Here is a 19,145-nt window from a genome sequence, read left to right as displayed (position 1 = left end):
CTAAGAGTCAGGGTGCATAAATCTCTTACAAGAGAGACATTTAGCTATTTTGCCCTACTGGATTCAAACTTGTATTGCTTATTTGAAAATTAACTTAATTTAAACCCTAATTTATAACTAAACATCTTCTGAATGTGATCCTTTTCTTGATGTAATTTTAATTGTAATCTCTCCAGAGAAGGGCTTTTGTCTTGTTATAAAGTGCCTAGCAGATTTGGGCACTAAGTAAATATATTTAAAAACCTGTAGGCAGGGATCCTATGGAAAAAATAGCATGTGATCATATAATTACAAATTATACCATAATGCATATATTCCTGAGCAAGCTCACCGAGAAGCTAGCCAAAGCCTAACCTGCATCTATCTGAAACCAATATTCTAGACCCAGCACAGTCTGGTTTCAGGTCAGGTATAGGATAGAAACAGTTTTAGTAACATTGATGATCTTCTGCTGTTGATGGATGGAGGGCAGACATCCACTTTTATCTTTATGGACCTCTCTACAGCATTCAACAATATTGACCAGAAGATACTGCTGTTCTGCCTGAGAGTGATACCAGGAGTTCAGGGGAATGCACTAATAAGGTTCAGTTCGAGTCTTTTCTGGAGGGGCTCCCTCGAGGGATAGTGATGGAAAATTGCACTTCTACCACCAGACCCTGACTTATGGAATCTCACAGGTCTCAGCCCTGCCCCATTAACACTTTCTAACATCTCCAACAGCCAGGAGACTATACCCCATCCTAATGGATGATTACGTGGCATCAGATATATGCTCCTTCAACCTCCTGGCTATAGTTCAGCAATGCAATATAGCTGAGCTAGAAGACATCAACTGTCGGGAAACTCCAACTGGTACAGTACAATGCAACGTCTCCTCAGTAACACAGGCTACCACGAGCACATCAAACCTATCCCCCTCTCTCTACACCAGCTTCCCACGGAATATCAAGTCAAGTTCAAGGTCTTGCTCCTTTTCTTCAAGGTGTTCAGTGACCTGGACTCAGGATAGCTCAAAGTTTGCCTAAAATCTGTTTTGAAGACTGTGGTTGAAGGAGCCCCTCTCAAGACATAATGGTATTTCCCATTAAAAAATAAAATGTGTCTGTACAGGAAACAAAGATTTCTCAGAAGCTGATACTAGACTCTCACCGGAACTAACAACCATCAAAAACCTCACCATCTTCCATTCTCTAACATAAACATATAGCAACATGCACTTATAATTTAAAAAAAAAAACCCTTAACAAACTTATCAAAACAAAACACTATGCTGCACCCACAATTATCACCAGGGGGAGAAGAAGAAAGAATAAGCCACGCTTGACGGCTGTTAGACATGTTGCTCAATGCACTACTGGAAGGTGTTCAGATACTATGGTGGTGAAGGCCCTAAAAGAATCTGTATGAAAAGGATAAGAGCTTCAGCTACATGAGTAACTGCACTGTCTGGCAGGAGGAGAAGGCCTAACCCAGGAGTGGGAAATTGGCTCCTGGTGCCATATCCTGGATCCTCTCTTCCCCATACCCTCCCACTACAGCTGTTCCAGCAGCTTCTAGGCATTCCCGGTGCAGTGTGTTGGTGGTAGTGCTGCTGTTATTTTGTTGGTGGCATGGCTGGCTTTTTAGAATGTTCGTTTTCAGTTGCTGTTTTGACAGCCTGCCAAAAGTATCCTAAGGAATATAAGGTAAAAGGCAATTTTTAACAATTTATAACACAGCCACACTGGAATAGAATTTCATGGGACAAGTTAAATGCATATCTCTAGCCCAATGGCTTTGTTCATTGTTTGAAGCAGCCTTTGACGTTCAATAAGAAGTTGTTAGGGTTTCTCTAAAAAAAAAAAAAAAAAAAAAAAAAAGAATGGTCACAAGCTTTTTTTCAAATGGTAGGGGGGTAAGGAATCTAACTGTAGGGCTTACTACTAGCTCCCTTATAATACTTAATAAATACTCAGTTTGTCAAAACAAATTCATAGCAATATTGGATATTTTAAAGTATTTTTAACTGTTCATACTACTTCTTACTGTAGCAGCTGAAGTGACAGCTAAACATACATTTCCTAATGGATCTTCTATGTCTACTGTGGTTTAGAAGTTGGAAGAAAAAATATTTTGATGTTGAGGTACAAGAAGTATGATGTTCAGGGACTGGAATAATCCCCACAGGACACAATTCATACACAATATATCATCGAAGGACAGTCAGCTTCAGGCACTACTTTAATTTTCCAGTGAGCTTCCCAGTAATATTTATTGTACAGACAAAAAAAAAAAAAAAAAAAAAAAACTTAAAAGCATCCAGTGAATATTTATATGGGAAATGCAAGGATTTTCAACATGTGAAAGTACTTAAATCCTTAAAGATGACAGGATAGAATGGCAGTCTGCAAGTAACTATGTAGATATTTTAGTTTTAATTTCTAAAATGGAATATAGGGATAAGCATTATAGTTATTACTCATTTTTATGCAGGTAGAAGTGTAAAGATCCAATTTAGTATTTTACAAGAATGTTCACTAAAATGCTTATTGTAAGATTACTGGAAATATGTTTCTTCTGTAGTACCTGCTCCTGTCAGGGTACAGTACACAACATAATGCTGCAGCACAGTTATATGGTGCTACAAAATGTACAGACCACAAATACTGTATAACAGAAAAAATGTACTTTTCCATTGTGTCTACTATACATTACTTTAACAAAAGATAGAGACCAATATTAACATACCTGATTTTATTTCAGAAACAGTTCCCATCTTAAGAACTGCTGTTTGTACTAAATGAAACATCACTGTGAAAATCAAGTAGACCGTTTGCATCTTTTGGCAATTTTTTTTGTTCTGAATGAATTATGGCACGACTGAAATTCTCCTTTGGCCATTTCTATTTTCAGTTTTAACTCAGTGGGTTCACATGCTGTGACAGTATTTAGCTTGGGTAATACAGATAGCCAAAGGGACCACCTGATTCTGTAATAATATTTCAGTTGCATTAAGAACCTTGGTTATGTCCGAGGAGTGCATCTCAGGAAAGGAGGTGCAAATATGGGTTTAATCAACTTTGCACTAATGCATTCCTGGGTTGGTTGTGGGCCCATCCAGTTCCCTTATGTGAGCTGGAGTGCCTAAGGGACCAATATGACATCCCCATGTTCTCAGCTGTTTGCCTATGGTAATGATGGAGTAAGAGATACTACACTAGCTCTGCACTACTGAATATTCTTCTACACTGGGTGAGCATCCTATAACCAGGCATACCATGGTTAGGGCTGTTTTGGAACAGTGGTACAGCATAAAGTGGACACACGGCAGTGGAAAATCTATATTAAATAAATAAACTCTCCCTAGTCAATTTGGTTGACCTTTGAGTCCTTGTTCACACAAGTATTTGCATTAATTCCAGTCGGACTATGCAGATCATTCCTCACATGTGTAAGGGCTTGCACTTATTTAGTAGAAACTATAACACTTTGTTCACATTTGACAGTAATATGCAGTACTAATGTGCAATACATACTGCATATTGGTTGCTCCTAGACATAGTACATATAACAAGATTTTTGTTAAAGGACAGCCAGTGTCGGCTCTAGCGTTTTTGCTGCCCCAAGCGCGCACACACACACACACACACACACAAAAAGCCGCGATTGTGTTCGGTGGCAGGTCCTTCGCTCCCAGAGGGAGTGACAGCCCCGCCGCCAAATTGCCGCCGAACGGTCAGACGTGCCGCCCTCCTCTTCATTGGCTGCCCCAGGCGCACCTGCTTGCTACACTGGTGCCTGGAGCTGGCCCTGAGGACAGCACTTCTGAAATATTTACCTGATGAATCAAGGCTATTTAGAAAAACATTTTACATCTTAAAAATACAACCCCGGCTCACTTTTGATAGTTCAGAACAAATGAACAAAACCAGCAAGTGCCAGCATTTATGGTTCTTTGCAGAAAAAGAGTACCCCTGCTAAAGTTTTGCAATATTCCATAAGAAAAAATCTAAAATTAGAAAAGTGAAGACATAGCTATAGTGTAAATAACAGATTTGGGATTAAACATTATGTAAATTGTGATTAGAGACTTATTTCCAGAAAACAAATTCCACTATTGAAAAACCACAAAAAATGCTACGTTACTTTCAATAGGTAGTCAAGATCCATGAAAATCCCATTTAACAAATCCCTCACTTACAAAGAAAATCAAAGATGAAGGAAAAAAATGAATGAGGTATTTCAGAGCAGCCATTTAAAAATAGATAATACGAAGTATGCAAAAAAATAACAAGAAGTGATGATTTGCAAGCACTGGGATTATAGTTATCAAAAGACAGCTGATGAAATCATGAAGTAAAGTCAAAATATCTTTCAACAAACAGCATTAAAGACAAACCACACGCACATACAAAATATCTTCTCAACATGGATAAGTACCTGTGGAACTGAGAAAAATGCACTGGAAATTATAGACCTGCCTTTTCAGTATGGCCTCAATTTGACCTTCGTTTGGGCACACACAACTCTGAATGCACATACACCTGTTTGTTTTGTATTACTGGGCAGAAAGCCAGCCCAAGTTGTCTTAACTACTTAAGTATTTCTTAGACCAGGCATCAGGCTTGTGCCATCTCTGTGTATAATGGTGAACTTCACCATGCACACACAGGTGATACATGCCATCACTTGCTTGTACAGGTGATGCATATAAAACACATTATTTCTATCACCTGCATAAACAGGGGCAACAGGTTTGTATAATTTTTGGTGGTGCCCATAATGGGTCCAAGTCTTGCCCCCCTCCCACCTGCCTAAGGCTCTGGGAGGGCGTTTGTGTGCTGGGTGCAGGCTCTGGGCTGGGACAGGGGGCTGGAGTGCAGGAGGGGGTGCGGGGCATGGGGCTGGGCCGGGGATGAAGAGTTTGGGGTGCAGCAGGCAGGCTGCCCTGGGGCTGAAACAGGGGGCCAGAGAGGAGGACTCCCACCAGCCCTCTCCCCGCCAGCAGCACGACACTCACCCAAGCCGCCCCTGGATGCTGCTCCAGAGGTCCAGCCAGGATAAGTCCCCCGCCCTCGGAGTCGACTTAGAGTCGCCTGCCGGGGGGTGGAGGGCTGCCATGAGCCTTCTCTCTCCACAGGTGCAGCAGCCACCTCAGCCTGCCCCTGGCGCCGCTCCCTTATAGCCAGCAGTGGCAGTGGCAGCAGCTGGAGAGGGAGCACAGCACGGAGCTGCAGGGGGCAGGCACCCGCAGCCCGGGGCAGGCAGGGATGCTCGGGGGAGGTGCATGGGGGTGACAGGCAGTGACGGGGGATGCTCCGGGGAAGGCATGTGGGAGCAGCAGGTGGGGCCAGGGGAGAGACCCAGCCCCAAACTGTGGTGGACCCCCCCTCCCCCCCGGTCCCTGAATTTGCTGGAGCCAGGGCACCATGGGCCCATATAACTTGCCGCCTCTGAACAGATGCATTGAATCATAGAAATGTAGGGATGGAAGGGACTTTAAGAGATCATCTAGTCCATACAACATTCTTGTTAATACACCCCAGAATGTATTAGCCATTTTTACAGCGGCATCACATTGTTGGCTCATATTTAATCTGTGATTCAATCTAACCCTCAGAGCCTTTTCTGTAGTATCACTGCCTAGCAAGTTAATCACCATTTCATATTTCTGCATTTGATTTTTCCTTCCTAAATACAGAACTTTACGTTTGTCTTTTTTGAATTTCATCTTGTTGAATTCAGCTCAATTCTCCCATTTGTCAAGGTTCTTTTGTATTCTAATGCTGTCCTCCCAAGTGCTTGCAACCCATCTGAGACTGATGTAATCCATACATTTTATAAGCATACGTTCCACTCCATCATTTAAGTTACACTGGTCTACAATTTTTGAGACGTCATCTGCTTCAGAGATAAAATGTGCTATTTATTATGTATTTTGATGTGCTGAATTCAAATATGACAATTAAAGCAACTGAGTGGCTACATTTTATGTCTATGTCTATTGTGTAGATAGTAGAGTTTTAATCATAAATTGTAAACCTAGGTCTTTTCATGTGTTTATGGTTGCTTTACATGATAATATTTCACCTGTCCTGTTTATGTAACACTTTAAAAATCAGCAAAAGGGTTATATAAATAAAATTTATTATGAAACAAAAGGCAAAAAACTATTACGTACATAGATTAGTCCTATTCGGTGTCTACTCGGCGCTTCTTGGCTTGTCTCTTGTATTCATTAAATGGCGCATCTCTTGTCACTGTCCAGCAATAGTCTGCAAGCATTGATGGGCTCCATTTGCCCTGATAGCATTTCTCCATTGTTGCAATGTCCTGGTGAAATCACTCGCCGTGCTCATCGCTCACTGCTCCACAGTTCGGTGGAAAAAAATCTAGATGAGAGTGCAAAAAATGTATCTTTAGTGACATGTTGCAACCAAGGCTCTTGGATGCCTTGAGTAGGTTTTCCACCAACAACCTGTAGTTGTCTGCCTTGTTGTTTCCGAGAAAATGTATTGCCACTAACCGGAAGGCTTTCCATGCCGTCTTTTCCTTGCCACGCAGTGCATGGTCAAATGCATCATCTCGAAGAAGTTCACGAATCTGAGGACCAACAAAGACACCTTCCTTTATCTTAGCTTCACTTAACCTTGGAAATTTTCCACGGAGGTACTTGAAAGTTGCTTGTGTTTTGTCAATGGCCTTGACAAAGTTCTACATCAGACTCAGCTTGATGTGTAAGGTGGTAACAAAATCTTCCTTGATTCAACAAGTGGTGGATGCTGAACACTTTTCCTCCCAGGCTCCAATGACTGTTGGAGTGGCCAGTCTTTCTTGATGTAGTGGGAATCTCTTGCACAACTATCCCATTCACAGAGAAAACAGCAGTACTTTGTGTATCCAGTCTGCAGACCAAGCAAGAGAGCAACAACCTTCAAATCGCCACAAAGCTGCCACTGATGTTGGTCCTAGTTTATGCACCTCAAAAGTTGTTTCATGTTGTCATAGGTTTCCTTCATATGGACTGCATGACCAACTGGAACGTTGCCATTATGCAGTAAAACAGCTTTAAGACTCGTCTTCGATGAATCAATGAACAGTCTCCACTCATCTGGATCGTGAACGATGTTGAGGGCTGCCATCACACCATCGATGTTGTTACAGGCTACAAGATCACCTTCCATGAAGAAGAATGGGACAAGATCCTTTTGACGGTCACGGAACATGGAAACCCTAACATCACCTGCCAGGAGATTCCACTGCTGTAGTCTGGAGCCCAACAGCTCTGCCTTACTCTTGGGTAGTTCCAAATCCCTGACAAGGTCATTCAGTTCACCTTGTGTTATGAGGTGTGGTTCAGAGGAGGAGGATGGGAGAAAATGCGGGTCCTGTGACATTTGATGGTTCAGGACTAGAAGTTTCATCCTCTTCCTCTTCCTCGTCTGACTCAAGTAAGAATGATTCTGGTGCATCAGGAACTGGCAGTCCTTCTCCGTGGGGTACTGGGCGTATAGCTGATGGAATGTTTGGATAATGCACCATCCACTTTTTCTTCTTTGACACACCTTTCCCAACTGGAGGCACCATGCAGAAGTAACAATTGCCGGTATGACCTGTTGGCTCTCTCCAAATCATTGGCACTGCAAAAGGCATAGATTTCCTTTTCCTGTGCAACCACTGGCGAAGATTTGTTGCACAAGTGTTGCAGCATATGTGTGGGGCCCACCTCTTGTCCTGATCTCCAATTTTGCAGCCAAAATAAAGGTGATAGGCTTTCTTAACCATAGTGATTATACTGCGCTTTTTTGATGCAAAAGTCACTTCACCACAAACATAGCAGAAGTTATCTGCACTATTCACACAAGTACGAGGCATCTCTGCTCACTTTGGCTAAACAGAAATGTGTCCCTTTGCAAAATCAAACACTGACAAATAAGAGAGCACGACACTATGATTTCTAGAGCTGATATAGGGCAATTTGTTCAGCAGAGTGATGTAAGCTTCGTTATGACTGCATCATCCATGACTTCTAGGAATAACATGATGCAATTCATATCATGTATGATGCAATACCAGCTTCAGATTGCATCATTCATTGTTTTGCCTAAAAAGCAAGTACTGTCCAAACCCAGTCATAGATTTATTCATAGATCCAGTCAAAGATGTATTTTAGTCATTTCTGGTTTAAATCCCTTCCCTTTATAACTCACTTATCCTCTGCCATTCCCAAGTCAAGTGTCGTACATACTGACCCAATAACATATCTTGAAAACTAAAGCCAATCAACAATTTTAAGCATCATTTTCGTTCTCAGTGACCCAGAATTAGTGAAGTTTGACTACATTTATTTCAGAAGCATTTTGGCTGTAGAGCAGTGTTATTAATGAAAATATTGTATAGTACTGGATCCAGGACAGAAGACTGCTGACCTCCATGGGATACATCCTCACGGTTTGACAGCAAATCATTGATAATTACTCTATGGGTACAACCTTTCAACCAGTTGTGCATCTGGTTTATAGTAATTTCATCTAGTCCACCTTTCGCTAGTTTGCTTACAAGACTATCTTGTGGAACTGTGTCAAAAGTAGGGCTGTCAAGTGATTAAAAAAAATTAATCATGATTAATTGCGCTGTTAAACAAAAATAGAATACTATATATATGAATATGTTGGATGTTTTCCACATTTTCAAATATATTTATTTCAGTTACAACACAGAATACAAATGTGTTCACTTTTATTTTTTATTATAAATATTTGCACTGTAAAAATAAAATAGTATTTTTCAAGTCACTTAATCCAAGTACTGTAGTGTAATCTCTCTATCATGAAAGTTGAACTTACAAATGTAGAATTATGTACAAAAAATAACTACATTCAAAAATAAACAATGTAAAACTTTAGAGCCTACAAGGGCACTTAGTCCTACTTCTTGTTAAGCCAATCACTCAGACAAACAAGTTTGTTTACATTTGCAGATTATGCTGCATGCTTCTTGTTTACAATGTCACCTGAAAGTGAGAACAGGCATTTCCATGGCACTGTTGTAGCCGGCTTTGCTAGATATTTACGTGCCAGATGCGCTGAAGATTGATTTCTGGTGGTTCGGGTTCTGTAGTTTCCGCATTTGAGTGTTGCTCTTTTAGGACTTCTGAAAGCATGCTCCACCCCCCCATCCCGATCAAATTTTGGAAGGCACTTCAGATTCTTAAATCTTGGGTCGAGTGCTGTAGCTATCTTTAGAAATCTCTCATTGGTACCTTCTTTGCATTTTGTCAAATCTGCAGTGAAAGTGGTCTTAAAACTAACAGCATGCTGGGTCATCATCAAGCACTGCTATAACATGAAATATATGGCAGAATGTGGGTAAAACACAGAGCAGGAGACATACAATTCTCCCCCAAGGAGTTCAGTCACAAATTTAATTAACACATTATTTTTTTAAAGAGTGTCATCAGCATGGAAACATGTCAACCAAAGCATAAAGGGGGCATACAAATGTTTAGCATATCTGGCATGTAAATATCTTGCAATGTCAGCTACAAAAGTGCCATGCCAACATCTGTTCTCACTTTCAGGTGACATTGTAAATAAGAAGCGGGCAGAATTATCTCCTGTAAATGTAAACAAACTTGTTTCTTTTAACGATTGGCTGAACAAGAAGTAGGACTGAGAGGACTTGTTGGCGCTAAAGTTTTACATTGTTTTGTTTTTGAGTGCAGTTATGTAACAAAAAAAAATCTACATTTGTAAATTGCATTTTCACGATAAAGAGATTGCACTACGTGCACTTTGTATGTGGTGAATTGAAAAATACTATATCTTTTGTTTATCATTTTTACAATGCAAATATTTGTAATAAAATAATGTAAAGTGAGTACTGTACACTTTGTATTCTGTGTTATAATTAAAATTAATATATTTGAAAATGTAGAAAAACATCCAAAATATTTAATACATTTCAATTGGTATTATATTGTTTAACAGTGTGATTAAAACTGCTATTAATCGTGATTAATTTTCTTAATCACGATTAATTTTTTGAGTTAATCGCATGAGTTAACTGCAATTAATTGACAGCCCTACTCAAAAGCCTTACTAAGGATATATCACATCTACCATTTCATTCCGTATCCAGTACGCCAGTAATTGTCAAAGAAGGAAATTAGTTGTATGATGGCTATTGCTTATCACCATATTATCCTCTAGGTGCTTACAAATTGATTGAGAAATAATTTGTTCCAGTATCTTTCCAGATATTGAAGTTAGGCTGATTGGTCTATAATTCCCCATGTCCTTTTTATTCCCCATTTTTAAAGTTAGGTACTACATTTGCACTTCTTCAGTCTTTGGGACCTCAACTATTTTCTATGAGTTCTTGCAGATAATTGCCAGTGGTTATGAGATTGCTTCAGTTAGTGCCCTAAGCACCCTAAAGTGAATTTTGTCAGGCCCTGCTGACTTGAATCCATCTAACTTGTCTAAATATTCTTTAACCTGCTTTTCCCCATTCTGGGTTGTGTTCCTTCCTTGTTGGTGTTACTATTAAGTTACTATGTTAAGCACCTGGTCACAATTAACCTTTTTAATGAAGACTGAAGCAAAGTAATTATACATCTCAGCCTTCTTGGTGTAGTCCATTATTAGCTCTCCTTTCACACTAAGTGATGGACCCATACTTTCCTTCATTTTTCTCTTGCTTCTAATGGTCTTACAGAAACTGTTCTTATTGCTTTTATGTCCCCTGCTAGGTGCAACTCATTTTGTGCTTTTGCCTGTCTGATTTTATCCCTACATGCTTGTGCTATTCTCTTGTATTCAGCCTTAGCAATTTCTCCATGTTTCTACTTCATGTACTTTTTTGATTTCAGGTCATTAAAGAGCTCCCAATGCAGCCATATTGACCTCTTATTCTTCCTACCTTTCCTTTGCATATGGATAGTTTGATGCTATGACTTTAATATTTTCTCTTTGAGAAACTGTCAGCTCTCCTGTACTCTTTTTCTTATGTTTTCTTCACATGGGATCCTACCTACCAGTATCCTGAATTTGTTAAAGTATATGTTTTTAAAGTCTATTATCTTTATTCTGCGACTCTTACTCCTTCCTTAGAATAATGAAATCTACCATTTCATTGTCACTTTCACCGAATTACCTTCCACCATCAGAATTCCTCCCAGTTAGTTAGAATCAAGTGTAAAATAGCTGCCCTCCTGGTTACTTCCTCCACTTTCTGAAACAAAATGTTGTACCGGGCACATTCCAACATGATCATGATGCTGGGCAGGCTATATGAACCTAGCACATGCAGGGGTGAGTGTGTTGTGTGCATGCATCTGCACAAAGATGCACATTCCAAAAAAGAGACTCCCTCCTGAAAATTAGATGCCATGTGCTTCTTTTTCTAACAGCTAATCAGTGTGCCCAAATTTGTATCCTAATCTGGATCCAGAGGTTGGGATGTGGGGTGGGTAATGGTGTTCCTGTTAAATCCATCTCTAACTTTTTTACAATGGGTTGAAGAAGGTAATTTTAAGCTGGAAAAAAATAAAAAAGATGTAATATCAAATACTGACTATTCTTTTTAGCACCTGCCAGTTTCCTGTTGAAATAAATGAATTGGTGGCAGGAGCAAATAATAATATAAATCAAATTGTAGTTCTATTATAATGATGAAGGAGAACAAATCTTCTATATGCTAAATATATTTGTGCAGTTACTTATTGTAGCATTCTTTAAATTGATGATATTTATCAGTTGGGAAAAACAAACTGCTAGAAACAGAAGAAAATAATTAACAGCAAGGGAAGAGAAATAGCCATACCACAGCAGTCAAATATACCAACATCTTAACAAATATTGATGTTCTTTTGAAGATGTGTCAAGGAGAAATGGAAAGATAGCAGGTTAATTTTCTTTACAGTTATAACTACAACATATCTTTAAACTCTTACAGCCATATATACTCAAGATGTAATTCTGTTTCCAGCAGACTTGCTTTCTCTGAAAGGAAAAAAAGAAAAACTGTTAAGGGAATTTTTATTTGTCTTTTTGGAAATTGTTCTGTCATCTTTGCTGTGCTTAACCTAATATGTCACTGCGAAAAACAGGAAAAATACAACCCATACCATAGGGAACATTATGGTGGGACCCAACTATATTATACTTATTTAGGGAGTCTTTTTGCATTTTCATTATAGCCCCTAGGTTTTTTTCAGTTGTTTATAACTTGGCTGATAAGTCTTCTCTGGGAGAAGCATGTTGTGTAAGTTCTCAGACCAAGAACAAATTTGTTTTATAGAAGTGTTTTTAATTCAGGGTTGTTGTTGTTTTTTTGAGTTAGAAAAGGGCACAATATATTTTGCACGGAAAGTCGAGGAAGAGAGTAATCATCTGAGTGTGTGCTTCATTAGCCTACTTCATAATTATCTAAACTTACAGCCATACCAACTAAGTTTAAGGACAGAGTAAGGCACCAAACTATAATGAATGCACATCCACATTTAAATATTGTTAGCACTTAGAGACCCAGATTCTGACCCAGCCTGATACAGCTATCATAGGGCATGGGGGGAGTAGGAGAGCTCCTCAGTCTCCTATTGTGATCTGTTTGGATAGTTCCACTAGATGCAGGGCAAATGCAGGCTCTGTGCAGAGCAAAAACTGGGGAGGGAGTGAGTGGAATCAAGCTTCTGCCCCAATACCTACCCCTTGTCTGTGCCAGGAGCAAATTACTTCTCCTACCATTCTGGCTCAGAGCAATTTGTGGTTGTTTTTGTTGAGAGTGTTGCATTTTGCGGGGGAACCTCTGCCTGTCCTCTTTCTCTGCCCATTTCTGACCCACATGAATGGGGTTCAGAGTAGCAACCCCAAGAAGCCTGCTCAGCCCTTCTGCACACAGACTGGGGAGTCCACCATGAGGGAATCTTCTCAGCTTTGTCTCACTAGATGTGATACATAATAATTACGCACATATCACCTTGTTATCTAATTGCCAGTGCCTAGTTAAACAAATTATATAACTTTGCATATATAATCAGATAAAATATGAACATATCTATAGTATCTGCTAGGCATTTTATTAGAACATTGGAACACTGTGCCACTGCTAAACCTGTCATAATTTACACATCTGAAAAAAAAATTGTTTGGTTTCTGAGGACATGGTTAGTGTTTAACATAGGGTAACCATATTTCCCTAAACTGAAAAGGTGACACCACGTAAGAGATGGTCAGTGCTCAGGGGAGTTTACTTACAGTATGCAAAAAAGATAAGGAAGTTTCATGTATTTTTATATATATATTCATATATTTCATGGTTTAATATATTTTACTGGAATTGTTCCTTGTCTTGCCATTTTTCAGGGTGTGAAGCTGCTTGATACCCATTGTATTTCTCTGATGATGCTATTTTTCTGAGTGTTTGCTTGTCTTTCAGCAACTTGTCATAGAATGCAGTACAGTCTAGAGTAGGGGTTCCCAAACTTGGTTTGCGGCTTGTTCGGGGTAAGCTCCTGGCGGGCCGCGAAACGCTTTACCTTGCAGCTTCCAGTGGCCACGGTTCGCCGTTCCCGGCCAATGGGAGCTGCGGGAAGTGGTGGCCCAGCCCATGCTGCTTCCCGCAGCTCCCATTGGCCGGGAACGGCAAACCGTGGCCACTGGGAGATGCGAGGGGCCGTACCTGTGGACGTTCAAGTAAACAAAGCATCTTGCGGCCTGCCAGGGGCTTACCCTGAAGAAGCCATGAACCAAGTTTGGGAACCCCTGGTCTAGAGAAAAGTTAACTCACTCACACAAGACAGCCTTCATGGTGGAGACATTCAGATGTGATTTTTCAGGAGACCACAAATCATTCATAATTGAAAGGACACATTCAACAGGCGCTGTGGTACCAGGTAGATACAGTACAAATTCCACAGCCTTGGCTAGATCTGTGTATTTTTACTGCATTACGGTCCATCTCTCGAAAAATCTTCTGCCACCTTTCCGTGATGGGCGTTCATTGATGGTTCCAGTCTGAAAGACAACTGGAGACAATTGATTTTGCACTAGACAGCTTGTCAAAGAGATGATTCTCATCCAACATATTTAAGGTGGAAATTCTGGTGTGGCATGCAAGGTGGCTGTCTTGCATTTGCACCCACTGTGGCATATTCCTCAGCAGAGCTCATGCAAACTTTTTGGTGCACTCAAAGGCAGGTCTCCAGTGCTCTAAGTATGACAGATATGTTGTGTAAAAATTGTCAACAACATCATAAAACTCCTATTCTTTCATTTGCCCACATTCTGCAGGAGTGTGCAATCGGTTCCTCACTTCTGTCGTGACAAATCTTTCTCCAAGCTGCTCTACAGACAAAATGCTCTGAAATAACTGTAGTCAAACTTTACTAATTCTAGGTCACTGAGAACGAAAATGATGCTTAAAATTGTTGATCGGCTCTAGTTTTCAAGATATGTTATTGGGTCAGTATATACGACCCTTGACTTGGGAATGGCGGAGGATAAGAGAGTTATAAAGGGAAGGGATTTAAACCAGAAATGACTAAAATACATCTTTGACTGGATCTATGAATAAATCTATGACTGGGTTTGGACAGTACTTGCTTTTTAGGCAAAACAATGAATGATGCAATCTGAAGCTGGTATTGCATCATACATGATATGAATTGCGTCATGTTATTACTAGAAGTCATGGATGATGCAGTCATAACGAAGCTTACATCACTCTGCTGAAAAATTGCCCTATATCAGCTCTAGAAATCATACAGTGTCGTGCTCTCTTATTTGCAAAGGGACACATTTCTGTTTAGCCAAAGTGAGCAGAGATGCCTCGTACTTGTGTGAACAGTGCAGATAACTTCTGCTATGTTTGTGGTGAAGTGACTTTTGCATCATAAAAGTGCAGTATAACTACTATGGTTAAGAAAGCCTATCACCTTTATTTTGGCTGCAAAATTGGAGATCAGGACACATCTTCACCAGTGGTTGAACAGGAAAAGGAAATCTATGCCTTTTGCAGTGCCAATGATTTGGAGAGAGCCAACAGATCATACCGGCAATTGTTACCTCTGCATGGTGCCTCCAGTTGGGAAAGGTGTGTCAAAGAAGAAAAAGTGGACGGTGCATTATCCAAACATTCCATCAGCTATACGCCCAGTACCCCATAGAGAAGGACTGCCGGTTCCTGATGCACCAGAATCATTCTCACTTGAATCAGACGAGGAAGAGGAAGAGGATGAAACTTCTGGTCCTGAACCATCAATGTCACAGGACCCACATTTTCTCCCATCCTCCTCCTCTGAACCACACCTCATAACACAAGGTGAACTGAATGATCTTGTCAGGGATTTGGAACTACCCAAGGGTAAGGCAGAGCTGTTGGGCTCCAGACTACAGCAGTGGAATCTCCTGGCAGGTGATGTTAGGGTTTCCATGTTCCGTGACCATCAAAAGGATCTTGTCCCATTCTTCTTCATGGAAGGTGAACTTGTAGCCTGCAACAACATCGATGGTGTGATGGCAGCCCTCAACATCGTTCACGATCCAGATGAGTGGAGACTGTTCATTGATTCATCAAAGACGAGTCTTAAAGCTGTTTTACTGCATAATGGCAATGTTTTGCCATCAATTCCAGTTGGTCATGCAGTCCATAAGAAGGAAACCTATGACAACATGAAACAACTTTTGAGGTGCATAAACTAGGACCAACATCAGTGGCAGCTTTGTGGCGATTTGAAGGTTGTTGCTCTCTTGCTTGGTCTGCAGACTGGATACACAAAGTACTGCTGTTTTCTCTGTGAATGGGATAGTCATGCAAGATATTCCCACTACATCAAGAAACATTGGCCACTCCGACAGTCATTGGAGCCTGGGAGGAAAAGTGTTCACCATCCACCACTTGTTGAATCAAGGAAGATTTTGTTACCACCCTTGCACATCAAGCTGGGTCTGATGAAGAACTTTGTCAAGGCCATTGACAAAACACAAGCAGCTTTCAAGTACCTCCGTGGAAAATTTCCAAGGTTAAGTGAAGCTAAGATAAAGGAAGGTGTCTTTGTTGGTCCTCAGATTCGTGAACTTCTTCGAGATGATGCATTTGACCATGCACTGCCTGGCAAGGAAAAGACGGCATGGAAAGCCTTCCAGTTAGTGGCAATAAATTTTCTCAGAAACAACAAGGCAAACAACTACAGGCTGTTGGTGGAAAACCTCCTCAAGGCATACCAAAGGCTTGGTTGCAACATGTCACTAAGGATACATTTTTTGCACTCTCATCTAGATTTTTTTCCATCGAACTGCGGAGCAGTGAGCGACGAGCACGGCGAGCGATTTCACCAGGACATTGCAACAATGGAGAAACGCTATCAGGGCAAATGGAGCCCATCAATGCTTACAGACTATTGCTGGACAGTGACAAGAGATGCTCCATTTAATGAATACAAGATACAAGCCAAGAAGCGCCGAGTAGACACTGAATAGGACTAAACTATGTACATAATAGTTTTTTGCCTTTTGTTTCATAATGAATTTTATTTATATAACCCTTTTGCTGATTTTTAAAGTGTTACATAAACAGGACAGGTGAAATATTATCATGTAAAGCAACCATAAACACATGAAAAGACCTAGGTTTACAATTTATGATTAAAACTCTACTATCTACACAATAGACATAGACATAAAATGTAAAAACTTAAATATCTTAGAAACAGTAGCCACTTAGTTGTTTTAATTGTCATATTTGAATTCAGGACATCAAAATACATAATAAATAGCACATTTTATCTCTGAAGCAGACGACTTCTCAAAAATTGTAGACCAGTGTAAGTTAACGTGCAGGGAACATATTTGTAGTGCAACTTCTGTCACTGATAAATAATTTTTCTCTATCATCTCAAACATGGCAGTTTGTTCACTGGCAAATAGAAGCCACGGTTGAGTGGCAGGATCATCAAAGAGCTTTTTTTAGCAATGTCGGGCATTTATTTTGAGAAAGAAAATATGCTTTAAGACCATTGAAAAATCAACAAAATCTTGTGTATTGCTGGTCCCAATGAGAGGAATCGCATGCTGCCATGCTCTAGTAATTTGGTATACTCGATTTCAACAAATCAATAGAAGTCTTTCAGCTCTTCAATACACACCATGTAGATGTGAAAGTATTTGTAAATCTTTACAGCAAAGCTCTCCACATCTAAAGGAAGACAGTCAATTGCAGTTTGGAGGCAGTTATGCACAATATGTGCACCACACCTAATATTGAAAATCTTTTCCTAAATTGGCCTGGAGCTTTTGCCACAAATTATTTTTCCCACATCTGGCACCCCCAAAGTTAGTACTGGTGTTGTCTGCACAAATTCCAACTATCTTGTCACTAAAAGAGTACTCCTCAATCACTTGCTGGATGAATGCACACCGCAAATCTGATGTTTCTCCGAGTAGAGACGAAAAGGCAATATTTTTTGTGTAAACTCCACTCAGTGGGAGAAAATACCATATAAGAACAGGAAATAGTTTTTATTCCTTTTTGTTTGATGCATCCACACTAAGCATAATAAAGGAACACTTGTCCAACTTAAGCTACACTTCTTCAATAGATAAAGGGACTAAAACCTTGCAAATGATTGTCTCAGATTTTGTGTGAGCAGATGAAAACTTAGGTTGGTACAGTTTTCTAATTAATTGTGATGTACAGTCACTAGACCAGAAACTCTGTCCATGCCACACTGAGTGATAAGCAAACACTCCCTCACTGGCAAAAACTTTTTCAGCTTCTGTGCCTTGCCTCAGAAAAAAATCTTGAAACACTTACTTTTATCAGCATCTCTGTGTTTGAAGGTGCTGGGTAATGTCATTTCAATCACTATGGGCTATGGAGAATGTACTCCAGGTGTTGCATACAACTTTGCTGTTGTCCAGTGTTGAAGTGTCTTATTTTAAAAACTTGAACTGTTTTTGGAGGTGTTCATTAAAATTACACTGACATTTTTATAGCAAAAAATGACCACACACAAACTATTGATTTTTCTAAGGACACAGGTGTGCACAACCCCTCCATATACACAAAATGAACAAAAGCATCACCTGGCAACATCATGTGATTGGTGGCAGCACTGCCTTCACAGCTGGGCAATGGAGAGCATCAGCTGCTTGCTGGGGTGCCTAGCTCTGAAGACCAACCCCCTCTAGCAGCAACATAGAAGTAAGTGTAGCATGGTGGTATTGCTATCCTTACTTTTTACACATAAGAATGGGTCAGACCAAAGGTCCATCCAGCCCAGTATCCTGTCTACCGACAGTGACCAATGCCAGGTGTCCCAGAGGGAGTGAACCTAACAGGTAATGATTAAGTGATCGCTCTCCTGCCATCCATCTCCACCCTCTGACAAACACAACCAGCCCTTGACAAAGGAGAACATGTATGTGTCTATGCTCCTTGTAGAGATATTTTGGATACATAATGTTAAGTCTGCCTCTGTTTTACGGAACCAATTCCTTGCTAAGGGCCAAGTTAATCTCCAAGTTGAAGGGTTTACACCAAAGATCTCTATGGCCTGGTAAATCTGCTACAAAAACATTAGGGTAGAATTTATTTGCAAGTGTTCCTTCACAAGGCATTCTCTGAACACTGGCTCAGCCCGGCATCTGAACACAGCACTCTTGCATCTATGGCAGGCAGCCTGTTTGGCTCAGGGGGACTCTTAGCTACCATAAAATGTGCAATTAAAAACCCTTCTTATTTCAAACTGTCTCATCACTCAGGCTCCCAAGCCAGGCAAACATTGGCTCTGTGAAGAGACCATCATGCTGCTTTCAGCCTGCGGCTGCAACTCAGCTAACCAACAAAAGTCAGTGTTTACAAATTAGAGCATTGCCACTAACCCCCATCAGATGGCCTGCATACGGCATCCTTCAACCCTGCTAATGCTGACAATCCATTTAGCCATGGTTTCTGCCCATCAGTAAATGGAGTTCCTACCTTCTCATTGCTGACCTTGCACTGAGCTGATAGGAAAATTAATTTAGTGCTTTTATACCGCCTCCTGGTCAAGTTGCTCTAAGCATTCTATATTGAGCCTCACGGTAAGAAAGGCTCAGACTCTGAGGCAGTGCAGAAGTAAGGGTGGCAATACCATATCACCCTTACTTCTCGGCTCTGCC

This window comes from Chrysemys picta, chromosome 7, assembly GCF_011386835.1.
Source record: "Chrysemys picta bellii isolate R12L10 chromosome 7, ASM1138683v2, whole genome shotgun sequence".
NCBI lineage: Eukaryota > Metazoa > Chordata > Testudines > Emydidae > Chrysemys > Chrysemys picta.
The sequence above is the reverse complement of the archived record's forward strand: the minus strand, read 5'-3'. Positions refer to the sequence as shown.